This window comes from Microcebus murinus, chromosome 17 (assembly GCF_040939455.1).
Source record: "Microcebus murinus isolate Inina chromosome 17, M.murinus_Inina_mat1.0, whole genome shotgun sequence".
Lineage (NCBI taxonomy): Eukaryota > Metazoa > Chordata > Mammalia > Primates > Cheirogaleidae > Microcebus > Microcebus murinus.
Window position 1 is genome coordinate 40,319,678 of NC_134120.1, and position 25,625 is coordinate 40,345,302.

Sequence of the window (25,625 nt, forward strand, 5' to 3'; positions counted from 1 at the left end):
CTAGCAAACAACCCCTGTCCTGTCTAACAACAATATGACTCACCTTAATAATGATGAAGTCACGTCGGCCTCAACACAAGCTGTGAAAGCTACACCAAGCAGAGGGTCTTAATGCTGCCCAAAGGCAGCAGCGTTGATTAGGCGGATAGAGTTAGAAACTCTGTTCCTCCTTCAATTGGTCACCAGCTCTGAGCCATTTGGGGCCTTAATTTCCTCCTTGACAAAGCATGATTGCTGACAAAAAGAATTCATAGAGCATCCTTTCACTTATGTAAAGTATAAAAGCATACAAAATTAAATGATGCATTGTATAAATAGACATTCATTGTGCTGAAAATAAAAATGAAAAGCAAGAAAATTATAAGCAAAAGAGGATTATGGTTCCCTTTGGGGATAATAGAGGATGAGGGGTTCAGAGAGAAACACACTGGGGTTCCCAAGGGATGACTAACACTCTATCAGAACATATATTTTAAAATGGACTATAAATAATAAATGGACGATAAATAGATTATAGGACAGATGAAAGGTTGCTGACTCCAAATCTAATACATTCACCATTACATTGTATTGACTTTATAGCATGCTAGATTTTTGTACAGATTATTAAAATGAAAAATATTTTTTTCTTTAAAACCACAATAATAATGTTATATTACCCTTTCTTGAGTATGTGTTATATACCATGCAGGGTGGAAAGGACATTACAAGCATCAACTCTAATCTTAACATCAAACCTGCAAGGCAGGTATTGCAAGTCAGATAAATTTAGAATTTGCTCCAGATATCACAGATAGTAAGTGGCTTGTCTTTTATATACCTACATTTATCAGTTCTAAATAATGTGCCATTTCAAATGTACAATCTTATAGTGTATTTTAAGACATAAGTACCAGATTTGCATAATACTGGAATCTTTAATTTTTTTAAATATCAATCAAACTATATGCATGGGCTATAGGAATTTATATTTAAAAAAGGATTGAGATTGAAGTTCAACACTTGGCTAAATTTGTTCTGGTCTGGTCTCTATTTTGTTCATTATAAAGGAACTCTTAATTGTCTCTACTAGCTCAGGTGAAAAACTGCAAACAATCTAAAATAATTAATATTTTTTTGTAGAATGTAACCTTAATTTGCAGTCATGTCAGCCTCTCAATGAATTCTTTCTAACTCCCAACGGAAATCTTAAATGTAACTGAGAAAGTTTGTCATTTCTGCGTTCACACAATCACTTAGCCAATCACGGTGCTCTGAACCACGGTATAAATTCAGACTGAAATATAAAATTTATGAAGTTAAATGTGACTTCTCAAGCCTTCCTTGGAGAAATTTTGGTGGTTAAGCTTTTGAGCTCCAAAGAATATCCATGTAGGAACACAGTTGTAAACAAGAGGAAAAAGCAGGAAAGAATGGACTTAATCAATTCTCTTCTTGTGAATTCCTCCTGTGTGTCAGGCAACCAGATGTTTCCCACCTAATGCCTAACTCATCCCTCCCAACTCTGTGGGTTAAGTAATATCACCCCATTTTTACACTTGTGAGAAAAGACTCAGGTGAAGTTATTGTGCAGTTTGCTCCGGATGGCAAGCGGTAGAGCCAGGGATCAAATAAGTCTTGCACTTTTGATCTTATGTTGTGCCAAAACCGTGTTTTTAAACCTTGTAGAGTAGCGTAGTGGCTGCTGTAGTAGTGGCAATACCATAGCCACTAGCCACTAGTTGCTTGTGGCTCTTGAACACTTTAAATGGGACTAAACCAAACTTAGTTGTGCTGTGTTTAACGAACACTAAAGTTCAAAGACTTAATAAGAAAAACTAATGTAAAACAAAATGTAAAAACATGTTGAAGTGATGCTTTTAGGATATATCAGATTAAGTTAAAATTATGGAAATTCACTTCATGTATTTCTCTATACATTTAAAAAATGTGATTACTAGAAAGTTTTGAATTATATATGTAGCTTTTATTTCTTTTGGACAATGCTGACGTAGACCCTTCTATAAAGAGCCAGAAAAAAAATTGGTTTTGGAAGACACTGTGCTCCTTACTGGCCGTGATACCGTAAACCAAATCTTAGTTTAACTGAGCTGTGTTTTTTTCATCTAACAAATGTGGATAATAACAGCTGCCTTGCAGGGCTTATGTTAGGGCTAGAGGCAAAGTATGTAAGCATCTGTATCACTTGAGACAGAGTAATGGTAATAATCTGTATGGCACTTTAAATTATACATTTTGAAGCCTATTGAACTTCAAAAACTATACATTTACCACTTACTATACTGTTTCCATACACAAAATGTTTATAGTACCTTCAGCATCATGAGATCTCAAGAGGGAGTAAGGAGGTGAGGATATTAATGTTTCAAATAAGCAAATGAGTATGCAATGTGAGCCCTCCAAAATGCAAGATGAAAATAAAGCAAACTTTGTGTTTGTTTTTAATGTGTTTTTATTGTTAGCAGTAAAGCTTTTAGCACTATTTGCCATGCATGGATAATCTGCCTGCAGATAGTCACTATTTAATGTTTTCCTACAGGTCTGCTTTATTTAATTAATTACATGCAAAATCACTCAAAGGTTAAGCTCTTAGCTGTTACTAATGAAATATGTGACTATATGTTAGATGCCAGTTTGGAGTCCACCCACCAGAACTCCACAAAAATCTTGGATGTGAGAGTTAACTGAGGCTATAAACCATTCCTGTGGAGCTCCTTGTAGTTTAAGGTTTCTTGTAGACATTTAAACCCTTAGTCTATGAAGATGACTATATATACATTTTAGCATACATCATTATGGTATTTTTATTACAAAACTTATGCTGTGGATTCTAGCCCTTGCCGCTATCACTTCCATTATTGCCCAAGTTCCCCGAGTCTCTGCCAGTGGCTTGCCTGTCAGATTTGGCAGAAGCCCAGAGTTTGACTAACTTCTTGCTACTCCTCACAATTCTTTCTTAGTGCCCATCTTTTCTCATGTTGCTTTTCATTGTCAGTGTCCAAAAAAAACCCTTGAATGTGAGTTCAATTTTGAAAAACATGTTTCATGGCTTTTTTTTTTTCCTAAACTAACTCCATCCCAGTGCCTGAATTTTCTCTCTCTCAAATGCAATGGAAATACTAACAGGAGAGACAGGCCAGCACTGTCTCCAAATCTCCATATACCCAGTCTGATGTATTTTTATCTATGCTTTAAGTCAAACAATCACACTGACCATGCCATACAAAATCTACAGTTTTTGTATTTTCATTTCAGTTGAGAATATATTATAATGCAAAAGTATATTTGATTTCAAAGTTTAAGAAATTGTCTTTGTGTGTGATTGGGAAAAAAATGCACATTCCAAAAATAGTGATATGAACCAGCTTTATCCAACATTCCTTAACTATCATAAAAAAGTACTAAAATTGGCATCTATTCTTCCTTCTGCTTCAGCTCCTGGTTGTAAACTCTACCTGAATACATACAGTCATAATCTATAGCTTTCTTCCAGAGCTTATTTTAAACAGGCAGCACAGCAGGGACTGTAATTTTCCACAAGGAAAAGGCACTGTAGGAGATCTACCTAGTTCTCATTTGACTTCAGAAACATTAGTAAATACTCAACACCATGCAGAAATTGATTCACTGTTTTGAGAATAAGTAGCAATTGAATAAATCATTTCATATGCACCCATATATTCCATTTATATCTAGAAGAACTTTGGAATAGCAGAATCAAGTAAAAGAGGAAAGATTTTGCTAGAGAATGTGAATTGTACTGTCAGATGTCCTAGAGTCATTTTAGAATACAATGTCTCAATAGGGTAATATTGAATGGCTATGTATATACTTCTTTACTTATATGGCTTGTGTATTTATTGTTAACCTGTTTATTTATTGGGTAATGTATGTTTTTTTAAAGGTGTTACTAGGAAAAATTACATGGAGGTTAAACAAGAATCTAATTCGGCGATAAACACTTGGAAAATGTATAGCTATAAATCAAAACTCGTTGCCTTCATCCCTACTCTTCATTACGCTATTCAAATTTAGAGACTGTTTCTCATTCTTGTGCAGATCTAAAAGACCACTGCCCCCCTCCCCAGTTCAATTTCTTTCCCTCCATATTTCCTTACTTCCTCACTCCCTAGGAATTCATCAAGGATTTTATATTTTCCTTTCCAGTTTATATTTCTGAAATTTACACATGCACACACACACATCCCATATATAGCATATATAGTATGAATGTGGATTAGAATATTTATATACAGATATATAATATGTAAATGACATGAACAACAGAAAAATTCTACAACTTGTTCTTTGCCTTCAAATAATGTTTTAATTTGTATCTACATTCATGCCTTTAGAGTTGATTCATTCATTTCCTTGCTATATAGTGTTCCCTTAATTAATCATTTTCTTTCTAATGAAACACACATTTCAATATTTTTTTCTCTTAAGAAAAATACTGCAATGAAAAATACTGTAATGTGCCTCCTTCTTGATTACATCATGCCAGAGATTTCTAGATTATATACCTAGTAATAGAAATGTAGGGTCATTTGGAATAGGCATACCTTGGAGACATTGTAGATTCAATTCCAGACCACCTCAGTAAAGCAAAAATCACAATACATTGAGCCACACAATTTTTTTGCTTTCCCAGTGCATACAAAAGTTATATTTATACTACACTATAGTCTATTAAGTGTGCAATAATATTATGTCTAAAGATGCTATCACCTGAACCTTTAGCAAGCCATAATCTTTTTGCTGATGAGGGATCTTTCAGTGCTGATGGCTGTTGACTGATCAGGGTTGTGGTTGCTAAACGTTGTGGTGGCTATGGTAATTTTTAAAATAAGACAACAATGAAGTTTGCCATATCTATGAACTCTTCTTTTAACCAAAGATTTCTTTGTAGCTTGTGATGCTGTTTGATAGCATTTTACCTGCAGTAGAACTTCTTTCAAATTGCAGTCCATCCTCTCAAACCCTGCTGCTGATTTATCAACTAAGTTTGTTTCATATTCTATATCTCTTATCATCATTTCAACAATGCCTATAGTATCTTCACCAGGAGTAGATTCTATCTCAATAACTCAAGAAACAATTTCATTCCTCAACTAAACAAAAGCAACTCCTCATCCATTCAAGTTTTATCTTGAGATTACAGCAATTCAGTCACATCCTTAGAATCAGCTTCTAATGCTAGTTCTCTTGCTATTTCTGACACATCTGCTGTTAATTACTGAAGTCTTGAATCCCTCAAAGTCATCTATGAGGGTTGGGATCAACTTCTTCCAAACTCCCGTTTATGTTGATACTTTGAGCAATTCCCATGAATCACAAATGCTTTTAAAGACATCTAAAGTGCTGACTCCTTTCCAGAAGATTTTCAGTTCACTTTACTCAAATCGACCAGAAGAATCATTATCTATGGCAGCTATACAGCCTTACAAATTTTATTTCTTAAATAATAAGATCTGAAAGTTGAAATTACTCCTTGATCCATGGCTGCAGAATGAATTTTGTGTTATCAGACATGAAAACAACATTAATTGCCTTGTACATCTTTATCAGAGCTCTTGAGTGACAAAATGAACTGTCAGTAAGCAGTAATATTGTGAAAGGAGTCTTTTTTTCTGAGTGGTAGTTCTCAACAGTGGACTTAAAATAATCAGGAAACCATGCTGTAAACAGATGTGCTGTCATCAAAGCTTTGTTGTTCCACTGGTAGAACACAGGTGGAGAAGATTTAGCATAATTCTTAAGGGCCCTAGAATTTTTTGAATGTTAAATAAGCATTGGATTCCACTTAAAGTCACCAGCTACATTAGCTCCTAACAAGAGAGTCAGCCTATCTTTTGAAGCTTTTTTGTTTGTTTTGAGACAGAGTCTTGTTCTGTCACTGGGGCTAGAATTCCATGGAATCAGCCCAGCTGATGGTAGCTTCAAATTCCTTGGTTCAAGTGATCCTCCTGTCTCAGCCTCCAGAGTATCTAGGGCTATAGGTGTGCACCACCACGCCCAGCTAATTTTTTTCTATTTTTAGTAGAAATGAGATCTCACTCTTGCTCAGGCTGGTATCAAACTCCTGACCTCACCACCACATCTGGTTCCTTGGAAGCTTTGAAGCCAGGCATTGACTTCTCTTAAGTGATAAAAGTCCTAGATGACATCTTCATATATATGGCTGCTTCATCTACACTGAAAATCTGTTATTTAGTGTAGCCACCAGGTTTGGATCATAATCCTGAAAGACATAATCCCAAACAACATGATCACATATGTTAAAATACCAAAAGATCAAAATCCCAAAAGTCTAAAATCCCTAATGTGCAAAATCCCAAAAATCACAATCACAGGATAGTTGCATCATATTGGGTGGAACTGTTACCTTTTTATTGTCTTTATTTGAAGATTATTAAATTGGATTAGGCTTTGGCTTAAGGGAACTGTTTCAGCTGGTTTGATATATTCTGACCACTAAAACTTTCTTCATATCAGCAATAAGGCTGTTTTGCTTTCTTATCATTCAGGTGTGCACTAGAGAAGCACTTTTAATTTCCTTCAATAACATTTTCCTTGCATTCACAACTTGGCTAACTGTTTTTGAAAAAAGGCCTAGCTTTCAGCCTACTTAGGATTTCAAGCTTAAGCTTACTTTCTCACTAAGCTTAATTATTTCTAGCTTTTGATTTAGAGAGATGTACAACTCTGCCTTTCACTTGAACACTTAGAGGCCATTGTAGGGTTATTAATTTCCCTAATTTCAATATAGTTATGCCTTAGGGAATAGGGAGGCCTGAAAGGAGAGAGAAAGATGAGGGAATGTCTGATTGGTGGAGAAGTCAGAACACATGCAATATTTTTATTAAGCTCACCATCTTATTAATATATGGGTTTGGTTCATGGTGCCCCCAAACAATTACAGTAGTAACATCAAAGATTACCGATCACAGGCCACCATAACAGATATAATAATAATGAAAAGTTTAAAATATTATGAGAATTACAAAAATGTGACACAAAGACATGAAGTAAGCCCCTGATGTTGGAAAAGTGGGAAAAATGGTGCCAATAGACTTGCTCAACACAGGGTTGCCACAAACCTTCAATTTGTAAAGTACACAACGTCTATGAAGTACAATAAAGCAAAGCACAATAAATTGAGGTAAGCCTGTGTATATTTGTTTTCTAGATATTGCCAATAGATAACTGACCAAACTGGCATTCCCACAATGCTTTGTGTCTTTACTCTCAGTTGATATTGTCAGTCTTTTAAATGTTTGTCAATAGAGTGGATCTAAATGATATCTCATTGTTGATAGTTTTTATATTTTTGACAGTTGCATTATTAATAAGTTATTTTTATTTCCTTCCATCTTTTATGTGTTTTTCTAACTTTCCTTTAATTAACATATATCTATTTGGAAAAATTTTACAACTAATTTATAAATGTTTTCCTTTTCTATTATTTAATTTAAATTCAATAATCATTTATTTTATCATTGTATTGATTGCTATGAATATATGAAAATAATGATAAATTGGTTTTTTTACAAAAAATATACCTGTGGTCCTTGCCATCACAGGCAGAACTTGCAATCTAACCAAGAAGACAATTATGTATTTTTTAAAAAGTACCCCCATAGTATGCCAAAATAAAAAAAAAAAAAAAAGTAAAAAAAAAAAAAAAAAAAACCTACATTTTTTCTTGGTAATTACAAAAATAAAAGTATGTAGGAGCAGAGAATTAGCAAAGAATAAGGAAATCAGGATTGATCTAAGGGAGGCATTTCCAGAGAATCCTTCTAGAGATGTGATGGATGAATTCATATTAATTTTATTTTAAGAATGTTGTAGACTTCAGCCTAGGATCTAGGTTATAGAACTGTTAGTAAAAATAATACACAAACATAAATTATGTAGAATATGGAAGAATGATCTGAAGATGAATGGGCATTAAGATTCATTATAAGAGACAGTGTCAGACTAAATTAGTGTGGACAGGTTGCATTGAGATACTTCCCCCTTCAAGACCTCACAAATGACTGACTGTTAAGTCTCTGGGCAGTTTCTGGGACTGTGACGTAGAAACAGAGCAGGGTGGAAAAGGAAGCTGACAGTGACAGCTATTACAAGCTCCCCACACTTCTGAATCGGGAGTCACAATGGGGATGGTTGCAATTAAAATGCCAGTCCCATAACCCTATACATGAGCCAATGTTTTCTGGCTCACCAAGTACTTTCAAGTTATTATTTCATTTATGATTCTATATTCTCCATTAATGAGATTAATTATTCTCAGAAAAACTTGAGTTGTCTAAAGTCACAGAACTAAGATATAACTCAATGGAAATGAAAATACAGGATTTTGAACTCTAACCGCATTCTTTATAGAAGCTCTTTTCCTTTTCTAGAAATTACATCTAAATGCAGATATTTGCCGATAAATTTTATATAATAAGTAGATAGATAAATAGATAAATGCCATTAGTAAGGGATTCTTAAGTACTCATATTATGGTGAGCATTTTGATTAATATGAAGATCATATAACTTCAGTAATATATCCTTACACATACCCTACTATCCCTTAAATTTTGTATGTTTCTTTGCAGTTTGGAATTCATGGGTATTTACCTAGAGCTTAGAATTACAAGTGTGTTCAATGATGTTGAAGATTGAATAAAAACATTTCAGCTACTACGGAGTTATGGTCAAATTAATAAATGTGACCTAGGAGGAAAAAATGTCATTTTCCTTTTTCCTTGTGATAAAAAGTGAGTTAAAGATGCAATCTGGCAAAATGATTCATCTATGCACCCATTCAACAAATACTTTTTGAGCAGTCACTATGTGCCTGTCAGGGTTAAGTATTTTACATAAATTAGCTCATGTTAATCCCCATAACAGCTCTATGATATTGGAATTAATAACTTTATTTTAAGATAATGAAACTGGAAGGAAGGAGATTAAGTAATTTAATCAAGGTCACACATCTTTTAAACAGTAGAGCTAACCCCAAAGCTTATTTCTAATCCACTATGCTATATTGTAAATAAGTTTTGTTATACTCTAATGATTATTTTCTGGCCTATAGACTTGACAGCAATAGTTCTCTAAAGAATAACAAATTATTTTCAAATTTCTACATTTCCAAAACATAAAATCCTAATTTATCTCATTAGTGGACCATTACTAATAATTTAAATAGTCTTTAAAATACAATAGTAGAGACTTTTGAATTAAGGAATGACTTTTGTATGCACGATGATGTTTGTTGTCAAGTCATGAATCACATTATTTTATATTTTCCAAAAAGCCAAAGCAATTGTGATTTTATAAGGGAAATAAAACAGTATTGACATTGGAATGTGGTTTAACTACTAATTTATGTCTATTTCCATGAAATCAGTCCAACTTATATATGATAAAATAGAAATATGTTATAAATTGCAGATTTATATCCTAAAATAGTACTTACTTGACTTTTGTTCATTTTAAATGTTCCATATATGCAGTTTTACAATTTTTGCATTGAAGAAAAATAAAGCCACTGCTTATTATAAAAGGTCACCTTTCTAATTGGTATAATAACGCCCAGCTGGTGAGCCAATCTCCAGAATAACTTGGGACTAGCACAGCAAGGGCAGAGTGAAGAATGTATTTGGTAAGAGGAAAGTGATTTAGCATATGTCCGTTATTGCTCATATTTGTGGCTGAAGTCACCAATATCTAATTTTATTTAAGGTATATATAACATCTTTGAATGTGCAAATGATTTATACTGGAAACTGTGTCCTCATGCTAAACAAAAAAAGGGTAGACTTATCATGATGAATATAGAAAAGGAAGTAATTGATTCTTTGGTCTGAATTTTCCTCTGACTTAATAGATTTCCCTGTTAGCAACAACAAGGCAAAATAATAAGGAAGCATACAAGATAACTTAAGTACAGCTAGCTTTGGCACTGCCAGTCACTAAGAGCTTATCTGGCATTTCCAGCACTCTTCGTGAACGCTCCTTCTGCTGTGCGTGCAGAATAACAAAACCCTGTAGCTTTGCAAATGTTAACTTTGTCTTGGAGAAAAAAATAATAAATATAAATTTTCCATAATGCAGAATTCTTTGTTTCACTTCTTGACATTTAAGAAAATTGTTACAAGAAAATCTATTCTGAGACAGCTGTGTTGCCTACTTCTAAACTGTGATAATATTTAACAATTATAAATATAATTCAGTATCCATATCAAACAGAATTTTTGGATTTTTCTGGCCAGAATATGTTTTAAAAAATACCTCAAGGAATCCTAGTGATTTCGTCAACCATGAAAATAATATCAAAGTGTTTGGACAATATAAAAAATGCTTTAAGATGACATCACAATCTTCTTATGCAAATATTTGACTTTTTAGGCTTTTAAAGCTTTTTCACTGCTCCAGTGCTGTTGACCAAATGAGTATGTGTATAAGTACATTGAATGCCTAATAAAACTGCAAATATAAATTCAAATGGAGGTGTGAAGATAGGTTTTCAGACAAAATATCTTTCATCCATTGCATATTGGCTGTTTGTCAATTTATCCAAAACATTTTGCTGAGTTATATCACAAAGATAATGCAGTTTAATAAAAATCTAGTTCACTATATTACTATCATAAGGAGAAACTAAAAGATTAATTTTCAAATTATTTTCATTCTCTTGAATATCTCAGTTATAATTGTTCTCTATTTCTCTACCTCTTAATCAAAATTATAAATAATGATTTCATTTACTAACTATATGGTATCACCATTTCAATTCATTTTCACATCAACTATACTTTTAACAGAGATGAATGACTACACAAAGAAGATGAGATAGCTATTTTCTACAATTTCCATATCAATGGAGTATACTATATAGTATAGACACACAATGGAGTCCTACATTAGTGAATACATTCACATACATAAGTATATCTGTATTAGGCATATAGGAACAAATACTTCTCAAAATTCCATGGAATCTATCAAGTAAGAGTAGAGAAACCTTGCTGTACATCCTGGGTATTAAGGCAATAGAAAGATCACACTTCAGGAGTAACTGATTATTCTAGCTCTAGAGGAACGGCTCCTATTGATTCCTTCTAAAAAAGTCTGAAAACATCTTGTTGAGATAAAATTGATCTAACAGTAAGATAAATGCCTGCCCAAACAAAACTCCATAGTCTTTAAAGGAAATAAAAGGAATCCTCCACAACAAAACATTATAATATCCAGCATTCATTTCAAAATTTCTAGACATGTGCAATAGTTTGCCTCTAAGATGGCCCCCAGTGCTCTCTGTCTTCTGGTATTCACACCATATGTAATCACCTTGAGAAGTGTGGGCTGGGCTGAATGACTTGCTTTTAATAAGTAGAATATTGCAGAAGTAATGATATGTCACATCTGAAATTATTTCATAAAAAATTTTAGCTTCCATCTTGGGTTCTCTTTCTGTTTCTCTCTGTCATCATTAGCTCTGAGGGCACCCAGATGCCACATCATGTTAGTAGATGTAGTGGAGCACACAGCAAGTAACTGAAGCCTCCTGCTAACAGCCAAATGAGTGAGCTTGGAAGTGGTTCTTTAGCCCCTGTAGATGTTTGCAGTTCTGACTGACAACTTGATTGCAACCACACAAGATACCCTGAGTCACAATTACCCAGCCAAACCATATCCAGATTTCTGAACCTTAAAAATTGTGTAAAATAATAAATATTTATTGTTTTAAGCACCTAAGTTTTGGGGTAATTTTTATGCAATAGAAAATTAATCTGACATATAAGGAAGCAAGAAAATGTGACCTGTAACTAGGTGAAAATTTGTGAATAGAAAAAGATGCAAAGATAACGCAGATTTTGGTATTAGTAAACAAATACTTTTAAAGACTATTGTGAATGCATAAAGCATGCAGGGATCTAATGAATATAATAAAATAGAAATGACTATATGAAAGAATAGAATCAATTTCAGAAGAAAAATGGGAATGATAAATAAAAACCAACTCTTTGACAACCATCCCTGTATGTGGAATGGAGGAGAAAAACCTTTAATAAATGTTAATTATGCTTTTATCTGGATAATAAAATTTTAATGATTTCTTTACTTTCTTTGAACCATTTTATAATTTTTATATTTTAGTGTGATATTTTTAAAAAATAACTCAAATCAGACAAATACATATACTGGAGAAAAGAATCTTATTCAGTAAATGGTGCTGGGAAAACTGGATAGTCACATGTAGAAGACTGAAACAGGATCCACACCTCTCACCTCTCACAAAAATCAACTCATGGTGAATAACAGACTTAAACCTAAAGCGTGAAACTATAAGAATTCTAAAAGAAAATGTTGGCCGGGCGCGATGGCTCACGCTTGATATCCTAGCACTCTGGGAGGCCAAGAAAGGCGGATTGCTCGAGGTCAGGAGTTCGAAACCAGCCTGAGTAGAGCAAGACCCCGTTTCTACTATAAAAATAGAAAGAAATTAATTGGCCAACTAATGTATATATAGAGAAAAACTAGCCGGGCATGGTGGTGCATGCCTGTAGTCCCAGCTACTCGGGAGGCTGAGGCAGCAGGATCGCTTGAGCCCAGGAGATTTAGGTTGCTGTGAGCTAGGCTGACGCCATGGCACTCACTCTAGCCTGGGCAATAAAGTGAGACTCTGTCTCAAAAAGAAAAAAGAAAATGTTGAAGAAACTCTTGTAGACATTGGCCTAGGGAAAGAATTTATGAAGAAGACCCTGAAGGCAATCACAGTAACAACAAAAGTAATTGGGACCTGATCAAATTAAAAAGCTTCTGCACAGCCAAGAAAGGTATCATGACAGCAAACAGACAATCTATGTCTGAATGGGAGAAAATATTCGCATGCTACACATCCGATAAAGAGCTGATAACTAGAATCTATATAGAACTCAGGAAAATCAGCAATAAAAAAAATCAAACAAATCCATTAAAAAGTGGGCAAAGGACACAAACAGAAACTTTTCCAAATAAAACAGACTAATGGCCAACAAACATATGAAAAAATGCTCAACATCTCTAATCATCAGGGAAATGCAAATAAAAATCACAGTGAGATACCACTTAACTCCAGTGAGAATGGCTTTTATCAAAAAGTCCCAAAACAATAAATTTTGGCATGAATAAGGAGAGATCGGAACACTCTTTATAACATTTTATTTCAATATCTACCCAATATATCAAGACCTCAAAAATGACAGCTTTTGAATGCTGTAATAATAGTAGTGGGAAATTTCACAAATAATTTTTGTTATGGAAGTGCTTATATAATCTTACCGTTTAATTAATATGAACAGCAGGTATTTTTAAATATCAAGAATTGTAGCATATACTTAAGTGAGTGAAAAACAGAGAACAATATTCCAAATGAAACTAGAATATATTCTAGTCATTTAGAGCCATATTTTATGAATCTATGTTAGCATGCCTTATATTAAGTTATAAGACTTACATCTACAATGAATATCTATGTAACCATGATTGCAAATCTACTTGTAATATATTCAGGGATAGGCTGAAGAGAGAATTATGTTCTGTATTTCTTGGCAGGCAGGGCAAGCTCAGAACAAACTGTGGAGGAGTCAGTTGATTTTTACAGAACACAACCTCTCTTTCATACTCATTCACTCACGCTGCCTCCCACGTATTCATATACTTTTCTATTGAATGATTAAGAGAGTCATTTTTATATATCACCCCCAAATATGCATTAATAATGTGATCATAGAAGACTGTGCTATGATATGTTGTAGAATAATGAATATAAGAGTCTTGATGCCTTTATAATTATTTTTACAATGTTAGGATGTAGAATGATAAAGATAATTTCTTTACCAAAGTAAAAATTACATAACATTCTGGTGAATTTCCTATGAAGATAATCAATGGCAGAGAAATCACTGATATGGACCTTAAACTGCAGGTTATATAAAGTCCCATTCTATGATGGCCGGGGGTGGGGGGGCGAGGGGGATGTCCTTCATTTTCATAGCTGCCCTCCTAAGTTATCTCTTGCCCACTCCTTCCTTACACCTACACAAGACCCAAAGAAAGGTCATCTATTTTCAAGAAATGTGATACATATTATTATCTCTATAAGACATTTCTCTAAAATCATATTCCTCTGCTCTTGGAATTTCTCAAAAGGTGATAAAACAAAAAAAAATGTCTTCACTTTATCTGAAAATTTTACACTTTTAAATTTTATGCTATTTATTAACAATAGTAAAAATCGTAAAGGGGGCAGAAATGATAGAGCAAAGCTAACTGTGGTCCTGAAAATTTCTATTCCCATAATTATGTAATTATAAAATCAGTATTGTGGTTACAAGGCTATTGCATTTTTCATGAATATAATCATTCATAAAAATAAGTAAATTAGAGCAATCTAATTCAAGAGATTATATGACATATCCCAGTGAATGAAGTGTTCTGGAATATATAATAACAGTAGCTACAGTATAGTTGATAAAATAATGATGGATAAAGGAAGACAAGGAGGAAGAAGAGGAAGGGTGCTGGATTCATCCCTTTGGTAGCAGTTGTTAGAGGTGTGAAATTGTTGATAAATGAGAAATTTCCTCCCTAACTGCTATATTTATGCTTTGGAATTTTGACAGTAAGTATCTTCAGATAAGCAGATCTGACACATAATACATACTCAATAAACTTCATTATTAAAGTTGAGCAGTGTAGAGTAGCAGAAAGGTTATTAGCTTCAGATTCATAGAGCCCTGTATTCAAAACCCAGCTCTCTGTTTACTCCAGGTCTTTAAATCTACTGAATAACAATTATACCCTATGTAAAAAATGAATAATACAGATTTCTCAGTTGCTTCTGTAAAATTTTAGTAAATGCATAGCCCCGTGCTTAGCACAAAGAAAACTTTTAGTAAATAATCCAATATTATCATTGTTGTTGTTGTCTTGGTGACTATGTAGTCAATTCTATTATTTTCAGTAGTTATGTTTTATAAAGTCACCACAAACAATGAATTAGTGCATACTAATTATTACTCCAAAGAAAAATACAGCATTAGGTTCCTATAAGCCGCTGATCACAACATTTTTGTCAATAAAAATACCATTTGCATTATATAAAGTTCATTTGCCAACATCTTTGTAAAACAAGCCATAATCATCAGTGCTGAAATCCTGTTCTTCCACATAATGCTTTTCCTGAACAACACGTAGCAGGTACAGTCTAACCTTATTATTTGTGGATTTCATATTGGCAAATTCACCTACTCACTAAAATTTATCCCCAACCCCCAAATTAATAATCTCAGCATATTCACAGTCATTTGAGAATATGTGTAGGGTGGCAAAAAATTTGTGTCACCTGAGGTGCAGGTTTCCAGCTGAAGTTGAACAAGGTAATTCTCTCTGCCTTCTTGTTTCAGCTGTCATACTGTAAATAAGCACCCTTCTCTTGGTCTATTTAGTGTCATCCTTTTTGCATTTTTATGCTTTTTGTTGGTGATTTTGATATTTACGATGGCTCCCAAGCATAGAGGCAAAGTGCTTCCTAGTGTTCCCAGATGGAAGAAGGCTATGAAGTGCCTCATTGAGAAAATATGTAGGTTAGGTTCTCTCCTTGGGCTGCATGCTCTGGCTGCTCTAGGCATGTACTTTACCTGGTTCAATCAGAAATCAGGGAAAACGCACACAGGTTCATTCTGTGTATTTATAAGAAATTTGAGAAAATTTAAATTCATTCAGTCTTCTTAAAAGATCTGTGGTGAATGTCATTTTCTCCATTATACAAAGGAAGAAAATGAGAATTTGAACTGAGGTGTTCAAAGTGATGTTAATCTCACTCTTTGGATAAAGGCTTTTCTGATTATAAAGGGCAGAAAAACATCAATGACTTCACTGCACAAAGTTTGCCTACAACCAGCCAAGCCTTCAAATATTAGATATTAGATGTGTGTCAGATTGTAAAAGATTTTGGTGACCACCTCGCTCAACTTCCTGTCCCAATTAAGATCCTGTTTCTATTAATACATCTTCACTGATAGATACTCCCTGTTTTTACTTGAATACCTATATTATTAGAAACATTCATTCTCAAAAGGAAAACCTGTCTAATTTTAAAACATTTACTTATTTATAAGCTACTTTAAGAATAAACTGGAAAATATTAATACCAATCATTCATCCCAATTTAATTTTGACAGAGAAAATACAACCCTGTTCTTTCTTTTCACCTGAAACTTCCGTTTCTAATGTGGTAGAAGCTTTCAAATGCTTTCCTACTTCATTTCCAGACAACGCTAATCACTAAAAATAAAAGTGGAACGGAATTTAATAACTTTGATAAATTTAACAAATATAATTGTGGAAATCTTAAGAGTTGTAACTACTGAATCTACATTAGGTTTCAGCAATAATAAAGATGATTCAATAAAATATTTTGTTAGTGGAAGCAATCTCAACAACATTATTTTCACTTTTTTCTATAAAAATTAACCTGTACTATAAGACTAATATATGAATTAGAATATATGATTTAAAGTCTAGAGGGATCATTAAAAATAGTTGGCCATGTAAAAACAGACAAAAAAATTGACAGACAAAAACAGAAAGAAAAAAGGAGGGAAGGAAGGAAAGAAAGGAGGGGGAAGAAAAGAAGAAAGGAAGGAATAAAATTTAAAAGGTACATTTTGAAGTGGGAAAACTACGTAATATATGACAGTCATATTATAAAAGAATCTTAATATATAAATACATCTTCCATGTTAATAAAAAGACAAAAAACAGGGCAAAAGATATGTGGCAAGTAGCCTCTGAGATGTCTCCCAATGATCCTATCTTCTGTTATTCATACCCTTCTATAATCCTTTCCCCTTGAGTATGAACTTTATAAAATGACTTGCTTCTAATGAGTAAAATACAGCAAAAGGGATAGATGTCACTGCCAAGATTAGATTCAAAAATCTGCTTTGAGCACTTTCTCTTACTAACTTTCTCACTCTTGAGGAAACCAGCTGCTGTGTCATGTGAACCTCTGGGGAGATACCAACACAGCAATGGACTGAGGCCAATGATAGCCATGTGAGTGAGCTTGAGAGTGGATTTTTTCCCCTAGCAATTGAATCTTCAGATTAGACCATAGCCTTCATGAAAACTTGGCTGTGTCAGAATCCCTGGTTTGGGCACCAAAGATGGGAGTCTGCCCTTGGTTCTTAGTTGCTCTTGGCCAAGAATAACCAGAGACACCAAAGTGTTAAGTACAGATTATTATCCCAGTCCTCTGATTTCTGTCTTGGAAAAAATCATCAGCAAGGCCAATAGAATGGAGTAACTTCAGGCAGGGAGCAGCTTCACAAGAGTAGCTCTTTATTGTAGAATAAATCTGGGTCTGCTTAACATCTCTAATCATCAGAGAAATGCAAATCAAAACCACAATGAGATATCACTTATCTCCAGTGAGAAAGGCCTTTATTAACAAGTCCCAAAACAATAAATGTTGGCATGGATGTGGAAAGATAGGAACACTCTTATATTGCTGGTGGGACTGCAAACTAGTTCAACCTCTCTGGGAAGCAATCTGGAGATAACCTTAAAGCAATACAAGTGGATCTACCATTTGATCCAGCAATCCCACTACTGGGAATCTACCCCAAAGAACAAAAGACATTCTATAAAAAAGACACCTGCACTGGAATGTTTATAGCAGCACAATTCACAATTGCAAAGATGTGGAAATAACCCAAATGCCCATCAATACATAAGTGGATTAATATAATGTGGTATATGTATGCCAAGGAGTACTATTCAGCTTTAAGAAACAACGGTGATATAGCACCTCTTGTATTTTCCTGGATAGAGCTGGAACCCATTCTACTAAGTGAAGTATCCCAAGAATGGAATAACCATGTGTACTAGCCAGCAAATTGGTATTAACAGATCAACACCTAAGTGGACAGATAGGAATAACATTTATCGGGTGTCGGGTAGGTGGGAGGGGGGAGAAGGGGATGGGTATATACATACATAATGAGTGTGATGCACACCATCTGGGGGATGGACACGCTTGAAGCTCTGACTTAAGGGGATGGGGAGCAAGGGCAATATGCTTAACCTTAACATTTGTACCCCCATAATATGCTGAAATAAAAAAAAAAAACTGGGTCTGTCTCTTTGAGTGAAGAGAAAGAAACCAACTCACTCTCTGACTGACCCACTCACTACTTCCTGACTGCTCAGATTGTTTCCTTTTATCAGCTCAGTCTGGAGGCCAGCTCTTGAGCGGTGTAGGATGTTGTCAAATGATAACAGGTGTCCTTAAAATTCCCTCTATGAGCTCCCTCTAATAAAGTCCATCTGGAGGTATGATCCACAATGTAGATTCAAGCTAATGGCATCTCAATTACCCTGAGGTTACTCTAGGTCACCTTCTAAATCTTATTATGCCTGGGATGGGGAATTCCTAGATTGATAAAGCATTCCTTTTCCAGGTGTAGCAGTTGCTTGGGAATAGGATTAAAGATGGTGAAACTCCATAATGGAGTGCCCGCCCTTATCCTTTTCCCAGGTGGAACAATTGCTCAAAACAGCACCAAAACAAGGAACACTGCCCAGAGAAGAGCCGGAGATCCTCTCTACCTAACAGCTGCAACCTCATGAGGAACTTTGAGCTAAAGCACCCAGATAAGGTAGGCCCAGAACTTTGACCCACAAAAACTCTGAGATAATAAATGTTTATTTTTAAGTTGCTAAATTTGGAGATAATTTGTTACACAGCAGTAACTATTATAGGATTATAATTATGATTTATACTACTATTATAGTTGATAAGTATTAAAGAGGTGATTTATGAAAAAAAAGCAACTCACCAAAGATTAATAAAAGTATCTTCAACATCATTAGAAACTTAATAAATACAAGATCAAAGGGCAATGACATTTATGCTTCAAATTGAAAAAAAAACAGAAGAATTGAACATTCTCATTTATTGAATTTCTAAAATAAATAGTGTTTGTGTTTATTTGTGTGTTTCTGAGTTCTACAGAAACAAAAAGTGAAATTTCTGATTCATTGAAATTCTAAAGAGAAGCTGAGTATGAGTACATGTTTATGTGTGTGCATTTGTGTTGGGGGTTGAGTGTGTGCTGCAATAGAAATTCATTATGCCTCATAAAAGTAACTCAGAAATGTTTCAAAATTTACTAATTTATCATTCATTATTTTGGGTTCTATCTGTCCCATGTGATATTCAAGATTTAAAAATTAATAGTCTTGGGTTCAAGCTTCATCTCTACCACTCATTAGTTTTATGAGTTTGTATACAATTTTTTTGCTTCTGAGCCTTAGCTTCTTTTTCTGTAAAGTGAACATAGTATTTACAACTTTCTGTACAAGGTAGTAAAAATGATTGAGATAATGTATGTGAAAATGCATTGTAAATAGCAGAGAGATATGTACTTATAAGGTGTTGTCCTGTAAATTCTCATCCTGCAAACTGTAGGTGGCTCTAGAATAAAATCGTAATCAGTGAAAGTAAATTGCCTGATTTTAACCTCCACTGAGTTCTAACATTAGTCAATTATTGTTCTTGTTTCTAATGTTGAGTGAGCAGAGAATCCTACAATTTATTAAAGCTTAAAGGCATGTGGCCACAGAATCCTGTTTCTTCACAATAAACCTCTTCCTGTATGGATTATCCTGGAGATAAAAATATTTGTTTCAGTAAATTACAATTTTAATGTGTAGTCACATGCAACTACATATATGACCATTCACCACAACCTTGTTAAAGGCAAGGGTTATTGTCCTTATTTAGAAAATGAAGTAATTAAGGGGATTAAGTGAATTATCTGATGTTATATTCACATAAGATAATTAGAATTTAAGAATTATGAATTCTAGGAAAGTATTCTTTTTGGTGTTTTTCATATTATAAGTCCAATAGTGCTTATGAATAATTGGAAGCAACTCTATGACCAAAAATAGGGAGTTTGGTAAATAAATTGTGATACAGTAATAAAGTAGTATATTGTATAGCCATACAAAATGAAAATAGAGAATGACATAGTCACTTGCAGGTTAGTTGCATCCATATGTATTTTGTGATACTTGTGATTATTTGTCCAGGACACCAGCTGCAGGTCAAAAGAGATCTTAACAACAAAAACTAAAACAAAAATACTGCTCATATAACATTTTCATTTTTTCTATTTCCCAGAATTAGTGGAATAACATTAATATCTGTACCCAAAAGTTTTCAAATTAGATATTTTTCAAAAAAATGCCAATTCTTGGTCACTTTAAATTTTAGAAACCATCTATATATTCCACCTGTGCTTTAGCATTTGGAGAGAAAATACTCTGCAGAAGAATCTTTGCAGGAAATATTTCTCTAACACAGCACAGTTCCCAGCAAAGTGATTTGAAGTTAGTCTTCTGAGAAAATGTATATGAAAAGATAATATTAGAGGGAAAATATTCCTTTTATGGTTAACCAAGTTGTTTCAATAGCTGAATTCAATGCACATTTCACTGAAGAAATCTAAAATCTTGTTCTTAAACATCTATTATTTGATTTTACCACAACTTGCTCTTAATGGGTATATATTTTCCCTAGAAAGGTTATTCTATTCAAACCTAGATATATTTCTGAATATGTCTAATTAAGAGATATTTTTTCTTCTTTGACCTTTGTCATCATTTCCATTCTGGAATGTGTATTTTTCTCCTCCTAAAATTTTGCAGTTGATAGTATAAATAGTTGTTAACCCTAAAATGGAGTTGATTGTTGCAATAGATTTCTAGACTAAAAAATAAAAAGAGAGAGAGAAAGGAAGGAAGGAAGAGAGAAAGAAAGAAAAGGAAAGAAAGAAAGAAAGAAAGAAAGAAAGAAAGAAAGAAAGAAAGAAAGAAAGAAAGAAAGAAAGAAAGAAAGAAAGAAAGAAAGAAAAAGAAAAAGAGAGAAAGAAAAAGGAAGGAAGGAAGGAAGGAAGGGAAGGAAGGATTAATTTTGTGTGAATGCAGAGGGAGGTTCTAGCTGTAGTCTATATTGGAGATGTTGATGTCATTGTATTTTCTTTGCTTTTAAAACATCCATTTGTAAGCAAAAGTAAGGAGGAAGCAAGTAGAGACAGCTTCATGTCCCCTTGAAATAGATATTACTTGATTTTGCAGCTCACATAATAACTCACAGCAGAGAACACTATGGTTTTGAATTAAAGTAAGAAAAATGAAGCAAGTCCTTTTAAAAACTCTGAATATAAACTGTTCACCCAATTAAGAAAGTGCATTCCCTTTCACTCGACGATGTAGAAGGGACAGATAATTGCAGCTGTCTATGTCAACCTTGTAAAGAGCTTTCCAAAATCATTAAGTATTTGGAAATTTTATTCAGCCCACAAAATTTTCCTTAACTGCACTCACCTCACACTTATTAAAACCACTCCCTGACCATTTTCACCCACTCTTAGAGCCCTCCATATCATTAAGTTAAGGCCTAGCAACCATTTTCCTACAAAAGATAATGATTTTCTTCTCACCAACAAAAATTTCCATCAAAATCAAAATGAAGGACACTAGAAAGCTGTATCAGAGAATGTTACATTTCCCTCAGGGCTGTATCAAGATGATATTAAAGTAGCCATCCTTTTAATATATTTTTTTTTCATTTTATACTACATTTGCCATGTAACTTATTTTATACAGACTTTCACAGAAATGATCATTTGCTTTGGTGTCATGTAAACACAGCACACTTTTAATATCAGATTTTTTAAAGTTCTGTTTTACTCCTGCTATATCTTGTCCTCGTGCTCTAAAGTTTATTTTTCATGGTAAAGGCCTGTATAAGATGCACTAGGAAGAAGTCATAAATAAATAACTAAAGAAACAAATAGCTTCTCATATTGCCTGGTGTGTTCTTTCCTCTCCATCCTGACATCCCACCCTCACTAGAGAGTTTCTGTACTGGTGGCCTTTGTCTGCAGGGTCAGTTCCTCTTTATTTTGTATTTGTTATGCTGGGGGCTTTTCTCATCATGAGAATTTCATGTATTTTCCCCCTCTGGCAATGCTGCTATACTGAAGCTGAAAAACATCTATTGTTAAAATCAGACGCTGTAGACTTCAGTTCAATGTCAGTAGTTATTCCGAAAGACATTTCCCTCCTAATACTGGCATCCTCATTTGTATTTCCCACATCAATTTGGTAATTAAACTGAGCCAGAAAACATTCAAATTCCTCTTACTGCAAGTTATAAACTTTAAAAACAACCAGGACATATCCCAGTGGCCCCAACACTGCCCTGGGTTCAGTTGTCACTGTGTGCAGTTTCATCCTCCAACATTCAGTGCCAAGCAGGCTCCTACTGGGGCTCGACTGAATCCTGGGGGTTTTCCCTGTTAGGAGCAACGTTTAAAATTCACACTCTGTACTACTCAGCATCGGCCATTCCAGGAGACTCTGTTTTCAGACCAGAGAATGTAGCACACTAGAATAATGGACCATTTTCTCCTCCTTCTGAACTGAAAATCAAATCTGAAAGGAAGTTTTGTTTCTCATTGTCCAATGAGATTTTAAAAACAGGTCATTTCTAAGATATCTTAGCAATTCATTTAATTAGAGGCAAAGCTCTGACAATAAAGTCAAACTTCTGGCAGATGCCATTGGGAGATGGAGTCAAAGAATATTCCAGGGCAGCATCTTGGTGATTTCTGAGATAAAGGTAATAATGGGAGTGACAGTGATAATGGTGTTTGAAGGGTTTATTAATATTTTTTTTTCTGGAGACAGCAGTTAAGCAAAGTGAGCAACTCTATTTAATGTATGCTCAAAATTCTCTCTATAAATGGTTTGCAGGGGAAACTAATGCATTCTACTGCTTTTTTTTCCTTTTAAGACAGTCTATTTTGAAGTAGAAAGTTTTCATCAGTCACTTTCCATAGTAGCTGTGTAGCATCTAGCAAAATAACTTACAGACCTAATACCATACAGAGATCATAATCTGAGACAGTTGAAAATGAAAAGTGTCCACTGTGTTTTAAATATGATAAACCAAAGGCCTTTGGTATCTTTTGTGGGAAACCCCATTGACTAAATTCCCATTTAAAATGCGGACCAATATGGTAGATCCATAGAGTTACATTACAGTGCAATGGCAAGTCAAATGATTTTTAAATAACAAAGCAACAAAATAAAACAACTCACCTCCACTCTCCAAAATAAGAACATTCATTTTGAGAATTCTCTACTGTTTATCTGGAGATCAGCAAAAATTACAATTCCTTGGCATGATTTCACCTTCACCAGCATCCAAAGCAATTTTTATAGTTGAATCATGGTGTTCAATCACACTTCCTGGGGCCAAGAAGAGTTCAGAAATAGTTTCTTAAATTGTTCTGAGGGCCAGTTTCAGTTGCTTGGGCTTTAGACCACATACAGTTTTACAGGATAACCTACCCAACTCCTGCTTAACCGAGAACTGCCAAAAGGATGTCTTCTACCTGCAGGATAGATGTCCCATTGCAAGATCATCAGCAGTCCTGTTCCTTAGAGACCAGCTGTTGAGTGGCCTATTTCTGGTAGCAGCATGGAACAGGGGGCATACAATGCCAGAGATGATTAAAGAAAGGAAATGCCAAGAGAAGCAACATACAACAGCTGGAACATGTACCAGAGGTCTTTAGACACGGTACACAAGTCTTCAGAGAAAGTGCCTTAATTAAAAAACATGATAATAATAAAGGAATAACAGACATGACAACTATTAATATTAAAAACTCCATTTCAATAGTTATGTCACAAAAGTCCATTAGGAAATAGATAGAAGATATTCGAGAAGGTTTTGTTTTGTTTTATTTTGTTTTCTTACATTCAAGTTTTCCTGCTACCTTAAACTTAATGTTTTCACACTGTAGTAGGAGAACCTAATGGCTTCCCCCCAGCAGGAGAGAAGTCTGCTGCCATTAGAGTGTAAAAGCAGCAGGCACCCTAGAACCTCAGAGAAAGGAACTGGTGAAGGGTCACACAGTGCACACACATGCACATGGGAAATGGGAAATGCAGTGGGACATCAGCAAGAGTGCCCCCAAGTTGACAGTGAAGTCAGGATACCAATGCATCATTTGGGGATCTCAGCCTAGGGCTGGCTTTCCTACAGAGACATGGGAAAAAAGGAGAAAAAAAAAATCTTAAAACACTTTAATATAGCTCTAGTTTGCTTTTTAAATTTATTTATTGGTTTATTTTTGCAAGAAACTTGGACTTGACATTTTCAAGTGTGAGATGCCTTTTCAGCTTTTTGTTGCTGCATGACTGTGCCTTCAGTATCGCTTAATGGACTGGCAGATCGTACTGATAGTCAACTCTGAACGCCAGCTGTAGCCAAAGGTAAACACCTCAGGACACCTAATGTTCACAGCGGGTAAAATGTAATCTGGTTTCTAACCCACAGGTGTAAACATCAGAAGTTTGTGAACAAAATCAACTTCTAGGTGAATGGTTTACTGTCCAGTCACATGTACCTCAAGTATCGGTGGGTATGTCCAGATGCTTCTTTCTGCCTGGCACCCTCGCTGTCACATCTGTCCACATCTTCAGTGGAAAGAGTGACGTTAAACCTTGTGCAACTAATCTCATTTAGTTGGCCGACATCAATTTGGAGCCCATAGTAACTGTTAGTTGTGGAATGATTAAGGCCAGTACTGTTTTGATTTCTAGATCAAGAGACTCACCCAGTGTGCAGATGATTGCAGAGTTGCCCCAGCCAGGCAGAGGGGTGGAATCCAAATCTGGAAATCAGAAAAGATTAGTGTGATTAGTCAAGAGAAAGAAAACTAAGGATAGGGTCTGCAACCCAGGTAGCATCCTATGAGTTACAGACATCTCACCATATTCATAATACAAATGATAACAATAGATTCTCTTTCATTTTTATAACAAGCCAGGTTACTGTTGATTAGGAGCTTAGGATGTCTTTCAGCTGTATGACAGAAATCCTCCTTGTTAAATTTTGCTCATAACCAAAACATTTGGGACGTTCGAATGTGGAAATATCATCTATTATGGAGGCTGAGCTCTAGAAAAGCATAGCTTCAATCTGCCCTTTTTTGCGTGTGCACTAACTTTTCATTTAGAAGTGATCACAAGTACCCTGAGCTAACAATTATAGATGAAAGCTTTTTGTCTTTATTGTTTCTGATAACAGGAAATTTTCAATTCCTGGAAACAAAGGGACCCTACAAAGCAATAACAAACAGAAAGACAGATAAAGGGGCGTTGGGCAATATTGTGCTGTTTCTTTTTCTTCAACAATGGATGTAACAGAGGCAGGTATGCAGGGCATCATCTAGCTGGTATTTAAAAGAAAGAAAGGTGGCCTGTGAGAATGGTCTATGGGAGTGGAAAACCTAGCCCTAGCCTTCATTTCCTATGTGTATATGACTGTTTATATACAATAAAAGTTGATTTTAGCCATTATATCATCTTCAGTATTGCAGTTAATGTAATTTCTGCCTACTCATGAAAAGACAGATCAGAAATCCAGGACATTTTATGATGTGAGTCTAAGCAGAGATTTTACTGACCACTGCAACTCAATGAAAC